At 38.8% G+C, this 12,715-nt stretch overlaps 1 long non-coding RNA gene across 1 annotated transcript; it reads right to left on the reverse strand.

Moving 5' to 3' along the window:
* Positions 1 to 2,352: 2,352 nt before the first annotated feature.
* Positions 2,353 to 7,243, reverse strand: LOC129350738 (uncharacterized). The gene is made up of 3 exons (XR_008604229.1): positions 6,793 to 7,243; positions 3,806 to 3,915; positions 2,353 to 2,878 (listed from the first exon to the last, which is right to left on the reverse strand). It is a non-coding gene; the product is annotated as an uncharacterized LOC129350738 (long non-coding RNA).
* Between the last annotated feature and the right edge of the window lie 5,472 nt (positions 7,244 to 12,715).

A 12,715-nucleotide genomic window follows, 5' to 3' on the forward strand; every position in this document is an offset into this window, starting at 1 on the left:
GGCTGGAAAGACACAGAGCCCCCGGGATGATGTGTTCTCTGCTCACACCTCCCAAAATACCTCCCTCTCTTCTCCTTCCGTCACTTCTCCTTCATTTTCCTTTGCTCATTTGATTCCTTTCTTCTCGTGCTGAATCACCATCTCCTTCTTTCTCCTCCTACACCTACTCTCACTACACTTTCTTCTGATGTATATTTCTTCCTCTTACTCACCTCTCCACTCTGGATTTTCTTCTTATAAAGTCTTTTTTTCTCCCTTCATGTCAGTACATTCCCCTCCTCCTCCTCCTCTTTCGCACCCACTGACTTGTGAACGTCTTCATTAGTTTTGATGCCTCTAACTTTGCTTATTAATTAGTGTTTTCCTTGTGAGCTTCATTTATATCATAAGACTAATGTCAGATTGCAGAAACCCGTGTGTCTTTATGTTCCTCTTTTGCTGGCAGAAGGGGAGTACTGGTAATTTATATTTAGATAGTGAACATAGACACACTGGTGGGGGGGAAAAGCGATGGAAATCTGGCAGGAGAAGTACCAGGAAAAATTATGTTTAAAAAGGCTGGAATACCGTAACATTTAAAAAAAAAACTGTAAAAATAAATAGATACATAAAAAAAATTAAACAAATAATTCACTATTGTTATTGTTATTGCTATTATCATTAATAATAATAGTAACAATAATACCAAACCTAAGACAAGTATTATTACAAACAATAATAATAATAATAATAATAATAATAATAATAATAATAATAATAATAATAATAATAACACTAACAAAGTTGATGATGATGATGATGATGATAATAATAATAACAACAACAACAATAAACAATATAGGATTTTGGCCACATGAAAGCCACCTTCCTCAGGTCTCTGAAAAATCCTCAGCTGCATTATGTCTTCTACATTACTAAAAAAAAACTATAGATCAACAGGAAATGCTACACTGCATAACATGTTGTGCTGATAACACAAGATAAAAGAAAATTAAAAATTTGGAAATAGCAGCAGCACAAGTAGTTCCTATTCTCTATATCAATAAAGTGAACTGATCAAACAGCTTAGTTTGCACCAAACACAACCTCTACTGGAATTAACCTCTTTGTCTACTGCCACATATGACCATTAACACAGAGAAATGTGATGAATTCACATCATCAAAATGAGGGATTTTAGATTTTCGTGGCCGATTGCTGATATATGCACATATTTTTTCCACCTAATTGCAGAGAACATCAGGTCTCTCACGTAGTTGAATTAACATATTATTCCTACTCTTCAGTGCAGGTGCAGACAGAAAATACAATGTTTTTCAAAGGGGAAACTTATTCACCTAGCATGTAAAACAGGCAATGTTTATTTTTATGTAACATTTTCAAACAAAACTGCAAACTTTTAGGCATCATCTGCCAGTAAATGTTCATTCTGGGGCGACGTCAATATTTAATTTAAAGCCTTTATCGGCAGAAACTAATGAAATGTTGATATAATCATGCATCTTAAATCAAGGTCTGATTCAGCAGTAAAGCTGGGTCAACAGTTGAAAAAAAGCAATATATAGTAGATAACTAGCTGTGAACTGCTAACTAGTCCAGCTTCACAGTCACACATTCCCAAGGCCCAAACTTACTGCTATTTATTGAACTTACTAGAATTAGAAAAAGCAGGAGAGAGAGACAGAGAGCGATTGGATGACACCCACATCACGTAAAGATAACTTAAGATAATTTAACTTAAGATAAGTTAGGATAACTTAAGTTGAGTTAAGATAACTTAACTTAAGATAAGCTAAGATAACCTAACTTAAGACAAGTTAAGGTAACTTAAGATACAAAACCATAAGATAAGATAACCCAACTTAAGACAAGTTAAGATAGCTTAACCTAAGATAAGTTAAGATAATGTAGCTTGAGACAGGTTAAGATAACTTAAGACAAATTAAGATAACTTAACTTAAGATAAGTTAAGATAACTTAACCTAAGATAAGTTAAGATAATTAAACCTAAGATAAGATAAGATAAGATAAGATAACTTAAGTTAAGATAACTTAAGATAAGTTAAGATGACTTAACCTAAGATAAGCTAAGATACCCTAATTTATGATAAGTTAACCTAACTTAACCTAAGATAAGTTAAGATAACTAAACCTAAAATAAATTAAGATAACTTATCTTAAGAAAACTTAAGATAAGTTAAGATGACTTAACCTAAGATAAGCTAAGATACCCTAATTTAAGGTAAGTTAACGTAACTTAACCTAAGATAAGTTAAGATAACTAAACCTAAAATAAATTAAGATAACTTAACTTAAGATAACTTAAGATAACTTAAGATAGCACCCAAAGCTAAGATAACTTAAGTTGAGACAAGTTATGATAACCTCTTAAGATAATTTAAGTCAAGTTAAGGTAATTTAAGCTAAGATTTATTCATCTCTCACCGGGGAAATCCACACATTTGAGCAGCTAGATCAAAAGAAGCGTGGTAAAAAGACAAGACATACAAAAGTTGAATGTAAATGTAAATGAAGACATTAATAAAGTTTATGTGCACCTTTCACATGTACAAACTTGGCATGATGGATAATTGTACCCAAATTGTAGTACATACTTGGTGTGTATAATAAAAAATCACAAAGAATCACAGTACTACATTGTGTTAGTGCACTTGAAAAGACAAGTTCCTCAAAACAATAAACGAACTAAGTGATTTTATAAAAATTACAAGTCCGTACAGAAAGTAAATGTGTTCTGGGCGTAAATATGAATCAGGATGTGGCAGCCATCGAGGATGAGCCGGGACTGCAAGTTGTACAAAACAGCAATCCAACCTCAGCGCACTTCTCTTCTGTGGCCCAAAATCCACCATTTTGTCTGTGGAAATGCAGAAGATTTGATTTCTTTCTGAGAGTATTGCCAGCTTTAGTGCATCTGTGTGGACCAGTGGAGCTTAGCAGAAGTAAAAGTGCTTCCTCTTGTGTGTGCGTTTGTGTCCAGCAGCGCACCCAGCATGAATGCAATCCCCTTCAAGTCTGTGTGTTTGTGTATTAGTAGTGGATGTGGGCATTCAGTCACAAACTTCCACCAACTGAGTCACACACACACACACATACATATATATATCTGCAGTCCTACACACACAGCCCTTTGCCAGGAAAGTTGTGCACTTGAAGCTGTTGATTAGTCTGGCTGCTGGTACTTCCTAGCATCTCCATTTAGTCATTATCTAAGGCACATCTGCTCTCTATGAGCTGCTCCTGTTTATACCCCCATCATCCACAATGCAGGGACACACACACACACACACAGGGATGCACAAACACCTTGACAGACCTGAAAACAAGCACACACACACACACACACACACACACACACACACACACACAGTCACGCAAGCACACTGCCGTCTACACAAACACACACACCTCAAGGAGAATCACAATGGGAGCGAGGCACTTTCCGATCATCTCACATCAGCTCAACACCCCTCCATAAATAGAAAAACTGGCTCAGCACCGCAGGGAGGAAACAACATTTGGAGAACAGATTAAAGTGGGGGTTTGTGGGGTGGAGGTGTGCGCACAAGGCATGTGTGTGTGGTATTGTTTTGTACAGCTGGGTACCGGTTCGTTGTGCGTTCATCAGGAGAGGTGTTTGGGTCAGATAGTAATGAAACAGCAAGACTATTTCCTCTCTTTTTTCCTGATGCACTTCACATTGCGTGTGGGTCTGTGAAGGCATGTGTCAAACAGCTTGTATCAGTGTTATCTCCAGTGTGTGTTTGTGTGTGTTTGTGTGTACCCTCTGGCTTGCCATCCTTATCCCTGGCACCAACGCTCCGTGTTTAGCCCCACAGCAGTGACGGTGAGAAGTCCTCGCAATTCAATCAAACACACAACATGGAGGGGAATCTGGGGAAGAAGAGAAAAACAATTAAGTCTGACAGAAAAGGTGGCGACGGGGGAGAAACCGGGGGAGTTTAGGGGGAAGTGGTGAGAGAACTGAGGGAGTAAATAAGACAGAAAGGTGAGAAGAGACGCAGAGGTGGATTTAAAGATGGTTTTTCAGCTAATGTAGTGACTATTTTACCAATAAGTCGATTAATCTAAGCTGTTAATGTGCCTCCAAAACAAAACAACCTAATTGACCATTTCATTTAAGTTAATGGAGCTCTTCATGTTAATGAACATGCTGCAGTCTCAGGGTGATTGTCTTTTCTGACGGTGCATTTTCCAGAATGCAGTTTTCTCTCCAGGTGCTCGTGTATTGTGCCGCTGTGATATAACATCGATACCCTGCACAGTGTACAAACCACCTTTTTGTTCTGTGATCATTCGCAGTACATCCCAACTGTCAAAGCCTTTTGTCTTTGGAGATTTTACACTGTCAGACTGAACTGAGTCTGTAGCGTTGGATCTATGCGACTAATGACTGGAGCCAAAATCAGCTGATGCAACAATCGGATACTGATATAGAAAGGAATACAATGCAATGAATAGCAGCAATTTGGTAAAAGAATAAATAAAAACATGTGTCGGTTTAAAATATTAAATTTATTATGCTGACTTATTGACACAATTACTGTTGCAGTTAATTAATTACCAGTCTGTTACATATATATTTTCTTACTTTTATTGTATTTTTACTAGTTTCAAGGCACTGTATGTTTTACTGTCCAAGTCTTTTAATGTTGACTTTTAAGCAGGTAATACCGACAAAATTTTGTTATGTGACTGATGAAAACTAACTGCATAATGACAAGAAAGATTCTTGAATCTTGACTCTTGATTGCATCACCTCTCGGCATGATTTCTGACTTGTAGTTTTGCTTCCTGTTTTATTTTGGAAAATATCCCTGTCCATGTGCATCTCCAGCTGTTTTACTTCCTTCCTTTGTCCGTTTCCCTCCTCTTTTGATCGCCCTGATTAGTTTTGCCTGTCGTTTCTTTCTAATCAGTTTTTTGTTTAGACATAATCCTGCATCTTCATAGTTCGCCCTGTTTTACCTGCCTGACTTCCTTTTTTTGGGATTTTTGTTTGTTAAGGTTTTCTGCACTCGGAATTAGCCATTTAAATACCACATGAACTTTTAGCTTGGATTTTTCTGGATCACTGGTTTGTGTTTTTTTTTCTTCAACCGTCCACCTTTGTTAAGTGAGTTTTGATTAAAGTTTTGTAGCCTCAACCTGCCTGCCTTGTTCATCCCCTGACAGCTTTCCTTCAATATCCTTCAGTTCCACTCACTGATTACAACATGGACGTTCACACAGAAAACCGTTTTCATTCCCAGGACCTTAAATTCTGTCATTTATTTCCAAACCACTTGTGTGTCAGAATGACGCACAAAACATCCTCTGACATTGCTATCAAAGGTGTCAATATTTGATGCTGATTTAGGGTTAAGAGTTGTTTTTTCCACTTTAAAAGGTCCTCATGAGGAGGTTGCAGGGGTGAATGAGGTGTAAGTCAGATACTTTCACCCAGGAGATGTTTGTGTCTTGTGTTGAATCATCATTATTTCATTTATTTTATTGAGTCAAGCCTTATTTTACTAAGTGGTTAAGTTTAGGCATCAAAAATAGCCAGTTAACTTTGGGAAAAGATCATAGTTTGGGTCAAACTGACAACTTGACGTTACCTGAACAGGAGCAACAATAATGACTCCACCAGAGAAGCTTTGGATTTGTGTTTTTTATTTCTTTGGGACAACCCTGTGGATTAAAAAAAGTCACTAGAAGCTAACCAGCACTTTAAATTATTACAAGAAAGGGTTCTGACAGCTGCAGAATGTGACGAGTGTGAGACTTGCTAAATCCTGTCAATAGAATTTAAGAACAACACCAGAAAAATGAAGCAACATGAAGTTTATTCTTATCTGTTCAGTCTCAGTCGAGATTGGAGATAGCTCCAACTGTCAAAATACTATTGCAGTAATATCAAGGCATGTTGCAACATTTCAGAACGTATTCTTTGACAGCAGTCGTGTGTGAACTCGCATCTCAGATCTGGACGAACTGGTAGAATAACAATTCAGACATGCAAGAAATCCATCCGACAAGATTAGCATTAAAACTTTGAATAACAAACCATTGATCTGGATTTAAGCTTTGCTGAGGGAAACCAGTTCAGAGTTAAAGTCCAGCTAAGTGTTTGCCCTAATCATGCTTTTCTTAATCTGAGAACACTGTGAAACAGGATAACACCCAGGCTGCCATTGTCCAAAAAAACCTCCCAACTTTCTTTTTTCCCTTTATTACATGAACATTGCACCACTGGCTGTGTCCCCTGACTTGCCTCTTATGCCTGTTTATGAAACTCTTTGTCTTCTGCTGCAGCAAAAACACAATTTCCCTGCTCGGATATTTTAAGTTTCATCTCATCTCTAGACAGATTCAGGCATTCTGCGCCACCGGCAACGTACCTCTTTATAACTGAAATGTCAGAAATAGTATGAAACACCGGCTGCCGATTCTGATTCCCTTTGAGCTTCAAGTCAAGCTAAGTTGGACGGAAATTTCCCTGCACATTAGGTGGGGAAAGTCGCTGATATCTTTGTTCTGCAGTGGATCGAATTTTCACCATCCTGAGTTAAAAAAAACTTAGCAGACGTCCTCTAGGAATACTAAAGCTGTCCTGAGAGGGATTAAGAGCAAAACATGGTGGGGGGGAGATACGCACCGGAGAAGAGGAACAAGCTGAAGGTGCTTAATTGAACATGAGATGCATCATACAATATTCATAAGTGATGTGTATTTATGAATGTCGCCGCTCGTTTGACAGCAGTTTACCTCCACTGAGGAGAAGCAGGTATTCCTTCACAGGCTTTTAAGTCGCTGCCACCTGTCAGCGTCTGCGGCTCTACTGAGTGATTTAGAGCTTTTTATCCAGCAGCAAATTACCATCCGAGTGTGTCCAAGTCAGTTTAAGAACAAGAGTTATGAAGGCGGCGCGTCAGAAGGACCATTTGGAAAACCACCGCCGCAAGACAGTTTAATTGTTTCCCGTCGTCACAACAAGTCGGCGCCGGTGTCAGTTCTCGAGAGAAACATTTTACAAATGCTGCATCCGCATATGCACAGAAAAGCTGTCGCAGCGGCACTGGTGCAGGAGGAACAGGACCTCACATGTGGTGCAGAGAAAGGTGAAAAGAAACTCAACAGAGGACGGCGGGAGTTCAGTTAAGGTGCAGTCTTCATTTCACCCCCTTTTAAAAGTTGCAGCCGAACTTCTAACACAAAGAGACTCTTAAGGCAGTGTTTCTGTGGCACTTCAGCTCCGCTCTTTCATCTCCGAGCAGTCGGCTGTGACACAAACCTAAGAGGAATATACAGCGTGAGGAGGGTTCTCGTGGGGTTCAGCTGCCATTTGTTGTCTCATTAGGCTGCTTCTTCTGCGTCTCCTTCTCGAAACCAGAGCTTTGCTTTGGCACGAACGAAAACACACATCAGGATGCATGTGCTGTTAGGTTTCCCAGCTCTTTATTCCCTTTATAAAAACACCTTAGTGCCACTGAAGGACTTTGATATAGTGGTAGATCATCAGCAGTGACCAATTAAACCACCAAACTGGGTTTTCACACTTTAAAACCTCCCATTTTCTAAAGGATTTGCATCATTAAAAGACACTATTTAAGTTGAACAGACACTGATTGACACCCACAGTCGTACCCGACATAAAGATTCAACAAGGTTCAGCAGCCACAAGACAAACTGTATTGTTCAAACACCTTCAACCCGTTCTTTTTTTTTTAACACACATTTTCAGTTAAACGCCAGAGTGGAAACGCAGTAAACCTTTAAACGATACAGAAATATACTCTCGGCTCAGGAGGAAATTTGACACAAAGAAAAGCAGAGGATGTGAGAAAGACTGACAGAAACAGATTGTTCAATTAGACCTTGACACTGCAGTACCTGTAGATGCACACCTCGCTAAAGATTATGTGATTCTACCGCACCAGAAGGCCCGAAACACTGCATGTTACAAGCATATCAGCAGTTCAGCCTCAAATATGATGGACATTTCATCTCCACAATACTATGTAAAAAGTGAATTTGAGCTGCAGTTTCCATTCTTCTTATCTTTCTGCTTTGATGACGGCAGGTTTCTCTGGTGGATTCTATTAATTTGAAATCATATTTTGCCCCTTTAAAGTGATGAAGTTGCAAAACTGGGAAAACATTAAAATTTCAACATGACTTTCCTTCAAATTAGGTTGCATCAACACTAATTTGAGAGGAAGTTTCAGATTCTAAGCTAATTCAATTTGGTGTTAATTGAAGCAATTCATTTAAGTTGGTCCAACATTTCTCTTTTTTTCAGCTGTTTATGATTAAACACAATACATGAATGAAATTTATTCAAAAAGATTCAAATATCATCTTTAGAAGGTAGCATTGAAGTCCTACAACATTCCTGCTTCACTTGTTTTGTTGGAATTTTCTGATTTTCTTTTAGAACTGCAGCATTTCTATGGAAGCCAGTGAACCATTGTATCTGATCTTATATATATAATATTTTAATGCCACAAAGAGTAATATAGAACTATAATAGAATGTATTAGTCTTGTGGTTCTCTTCTTTTATGCTGTATTTGATTCGAGGCTCAACAAAGCAGAGATGAAGCCGCTCCCTGCCATTAGCAGCTCTTATGATGAGCATTGATTAAGAGGCCTGGTGCTTCCTCTCTGCTTACTGTAACTTTCTCCAAAGACGCTACTGGCTTACAGTATCTGCACTCCAATAATACCTCACCCCCATAATTACCTATTTTTCAAGTAAGCAGATCTGCACTCTGCTTCATAATCAGTTCTGCGCTGTAAAGATCTGCGATAATATAAATTTGTGGACAGTGGTGCGGCGGAGAAATTGCACGGGAGCCGGGGTATTGATTCCATTTATCTCCGCCGGTGCTGGGACTTGTAAACAGGTGTCTGCTGATTCTGTTACGGAGTTACAGCAGGCTTTGCCGTTAATGCAGTGGAAGAGTAATGCAAGGAGACGTATCAAGGTCGTCCTCTCCCTCAGCAGCCACCGTCGAGGTGCATCTTAACCGGCTCGGCGTCGCAGCAGGCAGCTGTGCAGGCCTGCGCATGCTGTCCAGCTGTGAATGAATACAAAGAAGCTGTGCGGATGTGAAACAGGCCGTGGATGATGGGAAACATGTGCACCTCGGAAAACAGTCCCCAGAGAACATCATGCTAAAGGTGCACTTTAAACATCAATACATCAATGTCAGAGTAATTATAAACTCCTGGTGTAATTACCATCAGCAAATGAGACCACAGTGGGGATGACAGCATGGAAGTGAGGCTCTGGAGATGCTCCATGTGACACCATCAAGGTTGTATGATGGATTTTTTTAAAACGGCAGCAACTAAATCTGTTTACAGTATCAATTAAGGGTCATTCCATCTCAAACCATCACATTTTTTGGAAGAATTTCTGGACAACCATATCTGATTTGCCTGAAGCAAAAAAATGTAGCCATTCATAAAGATATGTGTGTAATTTAAGGTTGATGCATTTTTGCCAAATAAAAACAAATAAAAAATTGATCCACTTTTAGCACGTTTTCCGAACATTGAAATTTGTTGGCCCCTTAGTTCCAGTGAAAGGAACTCTGAATGCTTCAGCATACCAAGACATTTTGGACAATTCCATGCTCCCAACTTTGTGGGAACAGTTTGGAGCTGGTCCTTCCTCTTCCAACATGACTGTGCACCAGTGCACAAAGCAAGGTCCCTAAAGACATGGATGACAGAGTCTGGTGTGGATGAACTTGACTGGCCTGCACAGAGTCCTGACCTCAACCCCATAGAACACCTTTGGGATGAATTAGAGCAGAGACTGAGATCCAGACCTTCTGGTCCAACATCAGTGTGTGACCTCACAAATGTGCTTCTGGAACAATGGTCAAAAATTCCCATAAACACACTCCTAAACCTTGTGGACAGCCTTCCCAGAAGAGTTAAAGCTGTTATAGCTGCAAAGGGTGGACCTACGTCATATTGAACCCTATGGATTAGGAATGGGATGTCACTTATGTTCATATGCGAGTCAAGGCAGGTGAGCGAATACTTTTGGCAATATAGTGTAGCTTTAAAAAAAGTGCTTGTGCAACATGGGGTGTGTGTTTTTTTTTTTTTTTTAAATGAAATGCTTCAGTGTGTGTAGAAAGGTGTGATGTCAGTCTCTGGTTTGCATTTAGAAGCAGGACTTTCTAGAGGAAAACAGTGTGAGGTTTTGTTTTCATGCTCTGGTAACACATTACTCATAACCTCAGACCGACATGAGCATGTTTACTGGAAACAGTGACTGGTTTACACAATGGCGACTGCTGGCTGCTTTAACTTCATCATACTAACAATACAAACATCCCAAAATATTAGTGTAAGTCCTTCAACACACACGTCAGAGCTGCATGTCTGGATACAGGAAAACCACAGTTTACTCTTTATTCTCCTCAAAACAATAACACGCAGTGGGTTTGAAAGACCTGCTGTTTTTTTATAATGCCCAAATTACACCATTTATCAGAGCTAGAAACAGAAAAACAAAACGTTTTTTCAACTTCATGACAATCATCTGTGGTTTGCAGTGTTAAGAATGAACCAAATCTGAGCTTAAATCATGATGTTTCATCAAATCACATTTAATCTAAGAAAAATTGCCAAAAATACTCAGTTTACTCTAACAAGATTATATGGAAAACAAAAAATTCTGCAGTCTTTGTTGCAGCAGTTAAACCAGGAGCAACTTAGCTGTGACAAGCAATCATGTGGCAACAATTCAAGGACTTTTTGTTGAACTGCAGGCTGTGTTTAGGAGACGAGTACAAAGTCGATGGAGCCACCGCTGATTTTTTATTTTTTTAATCTTGTCTTGATAAAACCTGTCAGCACCAGTAAGAATGTTATACATGCTGATTCCATTTTTTTAAAATAAAAAAAAAGTAATCAAAGAAATTCAACCTTTTATAGCTGTGTTCTCTCTTCTTCCTAGATACGATTGTGTTGTTTCCGTATAGATGCAAGATTTTATATTGCAGTGAAAAATGAGCCAAACAATGAGTAAACATGTGACAGGAGCAAAAAAACTCCACCTACAGCAAAGCCTTCTACAATATTTCATACAGTATGCCAATAATGGTGCATTTGGTTCTAAAATAACCCCCAGTACACTTGATGGAGGTCTTCAGTGTGCCGATTCAGACCACAGTTAATTGTTAAAAAAAAATCCTTGGCATTACTATTTCTAAAGTGAAGCTGAGGTTTTTTAAATTGGATTTTTTTGAAGGCAGTGTCTAGCAGCCATGGATGGACATACTTGCTGAAGTCGAGGTCACACTCCAAGAGTTTCACACCTTCCAAAAATCTGATTTAAAATTTAGGGTGGCATCTTGGACTGATTCTATGTTGAGCCCAAATTATGTGTACATGTGTTAACCTTCTTGTTCCAATCATTTGGTTTGTTTTTGTTTTGTTTATTCCCCAGTGGAAAGTATCGTTACAGCAGGTTTTTTGCCATTTTGTTTACATCCGTTTCCCCAGAGATGCTCTTCTCTCACCATATTGTTAATAATATCCTGTAGTGTGAGAGCTTCCATTATTTTCTGATCTTGAAGTGTTTGCATGTTTGAGCTGAAAGAATATTATCTGTGAAGTTTCTCCTGATATAAATGTGTGATGCCACTTGTTTTTCAAAGCTGTTGGGATTTTGCATAAAGGCAGTTCAGTCAACAAGATCACATAATTAACTGAGAAACAGTAATTTTTACATTCTGGTATTTTTATTTTTAAGCTGAGATGTCGTCAGTTTGTCTCATCTGCTTAATGTGTATAGATCAGTCTTTATGATCTTGTATGATAATAGAGGCGGGTAACAATTAACAGCGTTCTCATCAGGATTTAAATCATAAAAGTACCGTGACGTACTGAAGCCACCTGAGCTGTATTTGAAAAATCCCTCTCCACTGGCCTTTATTGCATCCTCTCTTTTCAAAATCTTCCCTACCAGCCAAGTGAGTTCAAGTTTTGTCAAGGTTCTTGTAGTTTTATTCATTCTGCTCTGGTTTCTGTTCACCACTTACGTGTTTTCAGAGAGGCCAGTTCTGGCTGCTCTCCTGCCGCATCGCTTGATCTTCTTCGCTCCTCTGCTTCCAACTCCTTACATACACGACCGGTTCTCCATACAACACCGGCCAGATTGCTTTTGAGCTGTATTCTCTTGTATTCCAGGCTTTTCTGTCTGGATTCCGCTAGTTTCTGACCTCGCACCGACAACCTCGACTCTGTTTCTTTGTCGGCTTCTTCTGATTTGTTCGTCTGTCTTTGATCCATTCATTCTTCCATTTTCTTCCACTTGTCTGGGTTCAGGTCACAGTTGGCAGCAGATCAAGAAGGGCCAAAAGTCACTCTCCCAAAGAATTCTGGGGGTGTTTAAGGAACTTTACTTGTTGGGGGGCTTCTGGAAGAACCTTTAGCAACTCAAATCAAATTTCTAACGAAGTAAAAACAGGTCCTGGATTTTAACTGACACTTTACAACTGCATTTATATTTTATTTTTTTAGAAAACAACGCTTTAATATGTGATCTGTTTGATTCATTTTAAGAAAGATGAATTACAGCGCAGGAAGTATTATAAGACTTTATTTTTGTTGTCCAAGTAGCATTTTTAAAATTTTTTTTTGGTGTGCAACATTAACAATTT

Source organism: Amphiprion ocellaris, chromosome 15 (genome assembly GCF_022539595.1).
Source record: "Amphiprion ocellaris isolate individual 3 ecotype Okinawa chromosome 15, ASM2253959v1, whole genome shotgun sequence".
NCBI classification, from domain to species: domain Eukaryota; kingdom Metazoa; phylum Chordata; class Actinopteri; family Pomacentridae; genus Amphiprion; species Amphiprion ocellaris.